General features: G+C 36.3%; 2 protein-coding genes across 3 annotated transcripts in view; one reads left to right on the top strand and one right to left on the bottom strand.

The window, feature by feature from the left end:
• The window catches only part of LOC144971427 (uncharacterized), a 94,839-nt gene that overhangs the window by 64,577 nt on the left and 17,762 nt on the right, over positions 1 to 12,500 (bottom strand). The window lies entirely within an intron of this gene.
• The window catches only part of LOC144971429 (UPF0462 protein C4orf33 homolog), a 30,018-nt gene continuing 29,132 nt past the window's right edge, over positions 11,615 to 12,500 (top strand). Inside the window, exon 1 of the mRNA XM_078912336.1 lies at positions 11,615 to 11,782. The gene's annotated coding sequence lies outside the window, so the exon portion shown is untranslated. The remainder of the gene's footprint in view (positions 11,783 to 12,500) is intronic.

Raw genomic sequence — 12,500 nt, 5'->3', positions numbered from 1 at the left:
TATTATTATCATCACTGTCACAGTAAAGGTTGTTCACAATTATCTTATTAAATTTTATTTTATTAAGAACTGAATTCATCTCACTCCAGTTATATTTCGGTAGGCTTAGATAAACTTTACCTTCTAATATTAGATCGTCTTTCCTTTTATAGCCTTCCCTCGAATTAATTTCTAATTAGTGAATACTTTTCGTTCTACATTCTGTCACGTAGCCACTTATTATAAAAGCTGATAGGTCCAACACTCTACACTCACTTTCTCTCCACAATCTATGCCGGACGGCCAGTCGCTCTATTCCTATATATATACTGGAAGATTTTTATCTTTTGGGACTTTGTAGATATTATATCTACACCATTAAGACGCCGGAGCTTTTAACTTTGATTGTATAATCTTTAAGGATCAAACCCAAGCCCGCTGTCAAAGGACTACACAATAACTTCTTACCAATTGCCTGGAAGTGGAATTTTACGAGTCCAATCCTGTTATCAGAGGAATAGATCATCCAAGCCCATCAACTGCCTGGAAACGTAAACTTATGAACCTGACATATTATCATAAGTTACGTAAAATATTCATATCTCTATTTGTAACTGCCACGATCACTGTTTATCTCTTTTAATTAAATTTCATCATTATTTTTATTTCATTGTAAACAAATCGTTAATTGTTTTTCATTTATAGTAACTAGTAAATTCTGGGGCCTCATTCTACATATATCTTTATGCATAGTCGAGTAGCTCTTTACTCACTTGAGACCATGACATTTTGGAGGGGACACATATAAAGAATTGAATTTATTTAGTTACTTATATCTATTTCATCTAACTTTAAAGTTTAAATTGTAAAACTCTTAATTGCCCCACTTGATCATATTTTAATTGAACTCCCCATTTACAGGATTAATTTTTTTTTCTTTTTCATTTCTTCATTTAAATGGAATAGCAATTTATCCATTCATTCTTTCATTCAAATTGAATAGCATTTTATTGATTCATTCCTTCATCCATTTATTCATTTATAAATCATTCATTCATTCATTGTTCATTCATTTATTTATTCATTCATTCATTCATTCATTCATTCATCCATTCATTCGTTTATTCACTCATTTATCCAATCATTCATACATTTATTCCTCCCTTCATTCTTTAATTCATACATTATCCATTCATTCATTCATTTATTCACTCAGTTTTTCATTCATTCATTCATTCCTTGTCCACTTTGTTATTATATCACTCATTTCATTTTGTTGTTTGCCTCATTCATGAATTGTTTTCAATATGTTTACATTCCATAACGATTCATTCACCTATCATCCAATCACTCAGTGTTGTGAACACATTTTGTAACTATTGTAAATCTTACGATATTTTATTGTTTTGTATTTCAGACATCACTGTTAAACACTCTTCAATGCCTAATTACAATTGTTGAACAACCATTGAACAAGAGAGAGGTCCCAGCCACGAACTGAGTTGGTAAATATATCCTTCATTATTCTCTTTTACATGAGTTGGGCATCACATAGTAACTATAGACATCGTGATTTGTTTTGCATAGTGATTTGTTTTAAATACATTTTTGGCATACTACTGTTACCGAAAACCACTTATATATTATGTTCTGAAAAGTGAGTCTTTAAAAACTAAATAATAATAAAAGGAGTCTACTAGCCGTCGTGTTATATTTAGTGATAGATAACTTGGGATTATTTTGGCATCCTATTATTGTTATCACACTCTAGTATATTAGCGTCATTGCGAATAATTGTACACAAACTAGCGACGAGTCACAAACATTGGTGATAAATTTTTCGTAGTAACATAGTTTAGAGTACACGCGATTGACACATTGTTATTGACACAAGTCATAATAACTCCGCATTGTATTGACACATTGCTTTATAAGATATAACGATAAAAGGCATCAAATTCAACATACATAATAAGTTGAAATAAGAGAGAGAGAGAGAGAGATTTCTAAAAATAGAACAGTTCATTCCAGTAAGTGTAAATAAATAAAACAGTCAGTAACAGTATCCTGTCAATATATATATATATAAAACATCGTAACTAATTTATTGCAAAAATGGAAGCATATAAAAGATACTTAAGTCTCGCAAAGGACTTAGAAATACCCCAGGAAAGAATATTTTCATGGTGCGAAGAGAAAATAAAAGAAGAAAAAGAAGAAAGAATTCGTAGAGAAGAAAATGAAGAAAGAATTCGTAGAGAAGAAAAAGAACACGAAGAAAGAATTCGTAGAGAAGAAAAAGAACACGAAGAAAGAATTCGTAGAGAAGAAAATGAAGAAAGAATTCGTAGAGAAGAAAAAGAACACGAAGAAAGAATACGTAGAGAAGAACGAGAAGAAAGAGTCCAAGAAAGGGAACTAAAAAGACAAATAGCTTTAGCAGAAGAAGAAACCAAAAGGACCCAAATGATGCTGGAAATTGAAAAAACAAAAACCGGTCATGAAAGAAAACATAATAATAGTGATGAATTTTTCGTGAAACTTCCACGCATGCCAACATACGATGAACGCTCAGACTGTCTAGAATCCTTCTTACACCGATTCGAAGTTCAGGCTAAAGGTTATCGTTGGCCAGAAAGCAAATGGGCCACAGTCTTGATTAACTGCTTATCTGGAGAACCGCTAAAAGTTTTCTATACCTTAACAACTGAAGATGCAGATGACTATGGTAAAATTAAAGACGCTCTACTAAAAAGATTTAGATTAACGGAAGATGGTTACCAGGAAAGGTTCCACACTGCAAAACCGGAAAGTGGAGAAGACTTTAATACATTCGTGAACCGAATTACTCAATTTCTAAATCGGTGGCTTGAGTTGGCAAACGTAAAACAAGACGACTTTGCAGGCCTTTACTATCTCACGCTGAAGAATCGAATCTATCAAGCTTGCAACCCAGATTTAGTCGCATTCTTTAAAGAGAGAAAGCCAGAAAACTTGGACAAATTAAAAATCTACGCAGAAAACTTTAACAGCGCACATCCATTGACACCCCTTAGCAGAACATTGAAGGAACCATACTACGCTGCTGCTGCTCAGAGTCCAGTACACCTAAAGTTCAGTACTCAAATAGAACAAGCCGATCAATCACTCGGAACACGCAAGTGAAACAAGATGATCATAGTAACAAACCATGGAACAAACAGTTCAATAGAGACCATAGCCGATCCTATCAAAACAAAACAAGAAATAGCACTGACAATAATACTGAGTATAAGAAAACCAACAAACCTATAATTAAATGTCAATATTGTGGAATGAAAGGCCACACAGCAGACAAATGTTACAAAATCGTGGGATATCCAAAAGAAACTGCAAATGCATCACTCCAAACAAGTGTAAACAATCAGACACGAGTAATGTCAGGAGAAAATATACATGTGTATTGCGTGAAAGGTATGTCACTTTTAACACAAACTCACAAATCAGGATCGCTATTTTTTTGTGAAGGCAAAGCTAATGGAACTGATTGCAAAATATTGAGAGACACAGGATGCAGTACAGTAGGAATAAAAGCATCTTTGATCAATGACGAAGACAAAACTGGAAAAACGGTACAATGCATCACATTCAGTGGCACAGTCGAAACCTTTGAAACAGCTAACGTGTACATAGAAACCCATACTATACAGGAATAGTGGAATGCTGTATACTTCCCAACCCCGTCGCTGATGTTATTGTTGGCAATATAAAAGGTCTTAAAGACAACCCAACAGATGTAAAAGAATGGTCATTAACCCAAGAAACAGCTTGTCTAGCAGAAACAAGAAAGATGACTAAGACAACAGAGAAGCCAATGACTATTTCTCTTGAACCACAACAATTTGACAGGAACACGTTCATTGAAGAACAGAAAAAGGACCCGACTTTAACATCATATTTCAATATCGCAAACAAAGGGACGAAATCAAAAGTTGAATACATCATTGAAAAAGATATTCTGTTCAGGTTACATAGGAAAAGAAACAAAATAGCTAAACAACTGGTCACGCCGAGTATTTACAGAAACAAAATCCTTGGAATAGCGCACGATTCAATAACTTCTGGACATCTTGGGAGCTCTTCCACATTGAAGAGAATATCCGAGAATTTCACATGGCCTGGAATTACTAAAGACGTCCGAGAATATGTGAAATCGTGTGACACATGCCAAAGAAGAGTCGCAAAAGGCAGAATACCGAGATTGCCATTAGAGACAACCCCAGTTATTGAAAAAGTTTTTCAAAAAGTTGCAATTGACATTATAGGCCCTTTAACAAAATCAGATAGAAACCATACACACATACTAACACTAGTCGATTACGCAACCAGGTGGCCAGAAGCGATAGCATTGAAATCAACTACATCGGATCACATAGCTGAAGCATTGATGACAATTTTTACTAGAATAGGCATACCAAATGAGATACTGTCGGACAATGGACCCCAATTTACATCACATATGATGCATGAAACCATGAAACTCATGGGAATCCAACACTCATTCACAACTCCCTACCACCCCCAAGCAAATGGTCTTTGTGAAAGATTTAATGGCACTCTAAAGAATATGTTAAGAAAAGTGTCAGCAGAAAAACCAGATGATTGGGACAGATACTTACCAGCAATCCTATTTGCATATAGAGAAATACCCCAAGAATCTACAGGCTACTCCCCATTTGAGTTGATGTATGGACGATCACCTCGCGGCCCGATCAATATAGTAGCCGACATTTGTAAAGGGAATGAGGAGGACAATAACGAAATTATGTTTGCTTACGAATATGTAAGAAACCTGAAAGACAGAATAGAGGATACATGTAAGCTAGCACAGGAATCCGTCACTAAAAAAGCAGAGAAATACAAGGAATACTCCGATCGAAAAAGCAAGTCAAGAAAATTTGAGATTGGTGACAAAGTACTAATACTCTTACCCGATGACTCGAGTAAACTTTTAGCTACATGGAAAGGACCATTCAAAATAACAGCAGTAAAATCTAATGTTAATTACGAGATTAAAATTAACAACACAACAAAGACATTCCATGCAAATATGCTAAAAAAGTATTTTGATAGAGACACAGTGTCGCAAACTATGTTTACTAATATCGAAGCTTCAAATGCAGGATTGATCATACCGTTGGTCATGGGACACAGACACCCGAGACAGAAAAACAAACAAAAATCGCACAATTGCAACCACCTAAGACAAAAAAAGAAGTACGCAAAGTACTTGGGCTCCTAAATTTTTACAGGAAATACATTTACAACTTCGCGCACATCGCGACACCGCTAACAAATCTGACAAAGAATGGGTCACCGAACAAAATTGTTTGGACAGAAGCGTGTCAGAATAGCTTTAACCAATTAAAGGCATCACTCTGTTCAGAACCAATTCTTAAATTACCCGACATATCAAAAGAATTTGTTGTAAGAACTGACGCGTCTGATAAGGGCATCGCAGGTGTACTATTACAGGAACATGAGGGAACTCTAATGCCTTGCTTATATGCAAGCAGAAAATTATTGGACAGAGAATCACGATACTCTGTAATAGAGTGTGAAGGACTGGCCATCGTCTTTGCTTTAAAGACATTCAGCAGATATCTACTGCTAAAAGAGTTTGTGGTCGAAACGGACCATAAACCACTCACGTACATAAGAAATAACAAAATGAATAATAGTAGAGTACTAAGGTGGAGTCTATTTTTGCAAAATTACACTTCAGTATCTCTCACATACCAGGCTGTGAAAATATTCACGCCGACCTACTTTCTCGATTAGTGTAATGACGTGAGAAGGGTATAACTTAACCTCCCATGCATACTGTTAGTTACCTCGCAAATTATGCCAAATCAGAACGCACAATTTCGATAATTTTATTTGTAAACATGATGACCCAACTTAATGTAACATTGAGTATTGTTTGGATATATATACCATACCCATTCATGATTTGGGAAATCTTCTCTTTATCTATTATTGTTATGAATTTTCACTCATTTATGATTAATAATTGAAATGTCAATATTCCATTTACATTTTCATTCATTTCATTCAGAAAATTACCTTCATATCATCGACTTAAATCATGCTTCATTGCCATCACTATTGTTTATCACAATGATTTGTAATCACATTGCCATCATGTCGTTCATCACAATGATTTGTAATCACAATCTTTCATTGTTATTGTCGCCCATTCATATACCTACGTTAATATAAACATTTCCATGTCTAGTTAATAAATAATTTAATTGTAGCACAAATCATAACAATGGATTAATGCTAGAGTATCATGATAGTAAATTTACTTCCGTTTGTAAAATCTATCTTTCCCATAATGGTTAAAGAGTATATTTTAAACGTGGGTGGGGGGTGTCACAGTAAAGGTTGTTCACAATTATCTTATTAAATTTTATTTTATTAAGAACTGAATTCATCTCACTCCAGTTATATTTCGGTAGGCTTAGATAAACTTTACCTTCTAATATTAGATCGTCTTTCCTTTTATAGCCTTCCCTCGAATTAATTTCTAATTAGTGAATACTTTTCGTTCTACATTCTGTCACGTAGCCACTTATTATAAAAGCTGATAGGTCTAACACTCTACACTCACTTTCTCTCCACAATCTATGCCGGACGGCCAGTCGCTCTATTCCTATATATATACTGGAAGATTTTTATCTTTTGGGACTTTGTAGATATTATATCTACACCATTAAGACGCCGGAGCTTTTAACTTTGATTGTATAATCTTCAAGGATCAAACCCAAGCCCGCTGTCAAAGGACTACACAATAACTTCTTACCAATTGCCTGGAAGTGGAATTTTACGAGTCCAATCCTGTTATCAGAGGAATAGATCATCCAAGCCCATCAACTGCCTGGAAACGTAAACTTATGAACCTGACATATTATCATAAGTTACGTAAAATATTCATATCTCTATTTGTAACTGCCACGATCACTGTTTATCTCTTTTAATTAAATTTCATCATTATTTTTATTTCATTGTAAACAAATCGTTAATTGTTTTTCATTTATAGTAACTAGTAAATTCTGGGGCCTCATTCTACATATATCTTTATGCATAGTCGAGTAGCTCTTTACTCACTTGAGACCATGACAATCACCATCATTACTATTATTATTATTATTATTATTAGTAATAATAATAATAATAATAATAATGATAATAATAATAATAGTAATAATAATACTACTACTACTACTACTACTAATAATAATAATAATAATAATAATAATAATAATAATAATAATAATAATAATAATAGTAATAATAATAATAATAATAATAATAATAATAATAAAAATAATAAAAATGTAATAATGTACTTTATTCATCCAAAAAGGACATTTTATGTACAAACGTATAAAATGTCCGCAATGATACATATATAAATATAAGTAAAGTATGGTAAAGTAAAACTTGGTATAGTGTACTGATATTGTAAGCTGTAAGAATAATTACATAGTATAAATTACAAGGGAAAGCACATATTATTTAATTGTCAAGATATAGATATCGATATAGATAGATCGAAGTTGACGTCACTAGGGTCACTGTTATTGTCTTTGACACCCATGTTTATGAGTAATTCTCACTAAACTGTATTAACCAGACTATAAACGTTCAAGGTTACTGATTGTTTTGCGTGTCGGTCCGTAATACTTCAGGATGGCAATGTTGTGAACTTCTTAGCCAAGCGCATACTATCTATAGAAGAATGTGTGAATGATGCTCAGATTCGGATGATGGAAGGAGGGAGAAAAAAAGGTGGTGGGGTGGGGGGGGGGGGCGGAGTGAAGCCTTTGTCTAGCAGCCATGAACTGAGAATAGTTGTAATATGTTTTTTCACTTCCCATGAATCTCCATCGGGATAACCACCGACTGTTTGCAATCTTCAGTTAACCACAGTTCTATTGAGCACTAACAAAATATCTTTTTTAAAATTTTGGACAGCGTTTAATAATTATAACTATCGATGAGTTAATATGAGATTCTTGCCAAATTTATTACGCATGGGACTTTCGTGAACGCTTTGGTTTAATTCTTTTTGACACGCCGGGGCTTAAATCTATTTGTCGATATTTGAATTAATATAAATTCTGGACAAATGCACAAAAAGACAGCCAGTCCGTTTTGGGTATAATAATAATAATAATATTACGTCCATGTCTAAGATGGGAGAGTTGATAGAACGATGAAAAATGCATGAAAACAAAGACCCGTGTGGCACCTATTATTGACTATCGAGATAAAATCAATGGCCTTTATAACACGGCGGAGAACGGTTGGCTTGACGGGTTAGGTAAGGCAGCCAGGCAGACAGCTCTGGTGAAGGCAATTGATACCAGTTTACCAACTGTCAACCCCCTTCTTCCCAGCCCTATCCTCCATAAAATGTTATCTCATTGTTGTGATAATAGAATTACTATACTGATAAAATACTTTCTTCTTCTTCTTCTTCTTCCTGTACTTGCAGTCCACTTTTGGTGTATTGTCACAGGTTTTACATAAGCAATATTTGACATTGAATATTGTAGGATTCTTATAAAATGATCCAAATCAAGTGCTTTCACCGTGTCTTCGGTGAGGTCATTCCAAAGTCGAATTGTTGGTGGCACAAAGGATTGCATATGACTTTTCACAGTTGAAGACTGGTTTTCCAAAACTCGTTAAATCGATTTTTCTACTTTTTGAGACTCTCAATCCATGAGATAAATTGAAATGTAAATTTTATTTTAAGCATCAAATGACACAAGAATGTCCCTAGATTTGTGTGAATTTGAAGTTTAAATATGATAAAATAATAGACCGAATGAGAAATGTTAGGGGGAATAATCCTCAATATCTCAAAATGGGAAAAACGGAGTTAGGGAGTTTTGGAAAACCAGCCTTCAAGATGGCATACAGGATTGCATACGACTTTTCACTATTGTTTGGTCCAGAAAACGTTAACTATAAATATTATTGATTAAGACCACCTCTAACTTGTCAAACAAAAACACGTTACGTATCTGGGAAGTCTGAGGTTTGAGACATTCGGCAAGATGGGGATTATCTTTAGAGACTGAAGTTTGGAGTCATAGTCTATGGCCACAATGAACATGAAAAGGTGTTTGTGACAATGGCAGTGTACGAGAGTATGAACCGATCTGCTTTGGAAACTGGTGATAGTGATTGGCAGCGTGTAGATAGGTCTACAATGATTACCCGTCAAAATGCTGTTTTCAACGTAAATATAGGGTTAATGTGGCGGTAGTGGTTGTGGTACTTCTCCGAACCAGCGACCACTTGAGCTAGGTGGTTGTGGTAAAGATGGTGATGGTGGTGGTGAAGATGGTGGTGGTGGTGGTGGTGATGATGATGATGATGATGATGATGATGATGATGATGATGATGGTGGTGGCAGCAGTGGTGGTGGTGGTAGTAGTGATATGATGATGATGAAGTTCAAATATTTCAATAACCATTTCTCTTCCCGACAGACGTCAGTGTAAATCATGCACACTAAAGTCATTTTTTCTGCTAAGGAAAACGAATATGGAAAGACGGCAAACAGTGGCCACGTTGTGTAAAGATGTACCTTGTACTGGCAATATAAAAACAATGTCCCCTGTGTTCTGATGTCGTGTATGATGCGATGCTCAATGACAACGCTGTCAACATGTGCCATACTACATAACGGTTTATGGCCAGGTCACCATTGGCAGTTAAACCTTACTCTGATAGACTGCAGCGCTACGTTCTAGCATTTTTGATACTCGACTTCTAATCTATTGGTTCCTGGTTCGACTCTCTCTCTCTCTCTTAGCGATGCAATGTTGTCTTTGGAGTACATGGCCAGTGACGGCATTGTCTCTGTAGCGAAAAGTTGTAAGAACGCCTCAATGACGTCATAGTGTTAAGTGTTGCTGCTAACTTAGGACTAATTGTAAAGCGCTTTGAGCACACCTAATGTATATTGTGCTATACAAAAGCTGATGGATGTATTTAAAGAATGAATTTCTTCTTAATTATATAAAAGAGTTGATAAGTCCTTATTTTCCTAAATGAATTGTGCCTCCCAGCCATGAGAGTCGAATGTTATCTAAACGCAAAATAAACAGAAAGATAGGGAAAACGTGTATCTTTTTACATTGTAAATAAAAGTAAACTCAATGAGTACAGGACGGCAGTAATGAGTGTGTTACTTTCAGTGAATGAGCGGGTATGTTTTTATTTCCATCATAACCCCTATGTGTGAAGCACCTTGAGAATCTTAATATAGACCAAGCACATAACAAGTTATCACCATCAGCGTCATTAAGGTTATATGACAGACTGTCAGTAGGCTCAGTAGTCTTATCGCATGCGGAATTTAAAACGGAAATGACGCATGTTTCTTTGAAACGCCATTGCCAATACTTGACTGATGGCTCTATTTCCGCGGAGGAAGACACAGGCTGTTTCGCACCATCTTGACAAATAATTCTCGCGAAAACGGCGTCTTCATTGACATAAAGAAAGAGGGTAAGGAGCGAGTTCCTTTTTTAAGAATACCAAAAGAATGTTTGTTTAATTGCTAGTTACATCGTTTATCGGGGAGACGAATGAAGTGCGAATTCCGATTTTTTTAAACGATAGGCTTCAAGATGGAAAATCGGGGCGTTATCACATGACATTTGTTCACAGAGAGGGCGCCAATTCCCCCTCCCTTACCCCCCACCTCTCTCTCTCTCTCTCTCTCTCTCTCTCTCTCTCTCTCTCTCTCTCTCTCTCTCTCTCTCTCTCTCCCCCTCCCTCCCTCCCGCCATCCATCCATCCATCCATCCACCCACCCATCCATCCATCCATCCATCCATCCATCCATCCATCCATCTATCTATCTATCTATCTATCTATCTATCTATCATTCATTCTATCTATCTATCTATCTATCTATCTTCAGTCTACCGCCATCCTAAAGTAATCCATCTCCTGACTTGATATGCAATCATCTAGTTTATCGTGTCCCCCTTTAGGTGACACGGACACACAGCATACCTAATGTTCACGGCAGACCTGCCAACCACTGACTGAACACTTTTGGAGATTGACTAGAAAACGTTTACTCCATACATTGATGGATCAAAATGACCCCAAATGTGTGATAGTCTTACACTTTAAACTTCTTTGAAGTCGCAGGTTTATGGATTCCTTGACAGGTCGGGGTTCGTTTTAATCTATTGTTAACGGTATCAACAGTATTCTGGCCAACATATAAAAATCGAGATACGTCGTTGCACAACAAAACGGGGCATTTAGATAATATTTGATCACACCCACCCCCGCCCCCTTCTCCTGTTCCGTCTCTCGGGCTCTCTTTCTCCATCTCCCTCCCTCTCTCTCTCTCTCTCACACACACACACACACACACACACACACATTTACACATAACACAAATGCATGCACAGAGAAAGAAAGAAAGAAAGAGAGAGAGAGAGAGAGAGAGAGAGAGAGAGAGAGAGAGAGAGAGAGAGATCCATATTTACTTTTGGCATCAACGGGCAAACATCAGGTGCAAGAGTGTAACTAGCTCCAACATCCGGTCACTAAAGGGAAAGAAAGTTTCCCTAAAAATAAAACACGGATAGGGACCATAATTTAGCTTATAAGTTCCGGTTTGCCCGATTTACATAAAATATACAGTAGATCCCCCAATCGGCGTCCGAAGACAATATCAGAAGCCATATCTACATCATCACACTACCAAGACAACGTGAGTCTTTAAAAAAATTTATAATGATATAAGCTTTGCCCTAGCAAAAATGTATTAATATAACGTTAGTGAATATTGTTGTTTCAATGATATAAATAAAAATAGGAATAATCACAGGCATATTCTCCGACAACGTTGTGAACTAGGTGAGAGTAAAGAAATAATTCACTCCAACTCCAAGAAACTGTCGAGCGTAGAGCGCTCGACAGTTTCTTGGAGCGAATGATTTATTTATTCACTCTCGATAGCAACAGTCCACCATTTTGCAAGGCCATGTATTCCATCTTAGTAAAACTGAATTGACTGAACTTTGAGCCACTTTTTCATTACTCTCTACTTCCCATCATTGCCCCCTTCGATGCACCAAAAAGATGGAAGCCTAAAAGTGTCAAGTCTGGTGAATACGGAGGGTGAGACAGCGTTGTCCATCGATTACCTCCCTTTTCCTGACACTTGTGTGTGGAGTGTGGAATGACATTTTCATGAAGGAACAGTTCTCGTTCCATCTCCAAATCCGGTCTAACTCGACGAATTCTTGCTTCCAGTCGCTTCAATGTCTATTCGTACCTGCTGTCTCACCAAGAGAAGATCTATCAGATCTGATCAATGCTTCTGTCTTTATTCGATTCGCTGAGTTGATACTGCTTGGACGGCGACCATCACAAGATTTGTCAGATAAAGACATGGTGGATGGGGGTTTCATGTTAGGTGTTGGATC

The sequence above is a fragment of the Berghia stephanieae genome, chromosome 4 (genome assembly GCF_034508935.2).
Source record: "Berghia stephanieae isolate SIO BIC M18660-M18661 chromosome 4, UCSD_Bste_1.3, whole genome shotgun sequence".
NCBI classification, from domain to species: Eukaryota; Metazoa; Mollusca; class Gastropoda; order Nudibranchia; family Aeolidiidae; genus Berghia; species Berghia stephanieae.
Note: the sequence above shows the minus strand (reverse complement) of the source record. Positions and strands in the feature narration are given on the sequence as shown.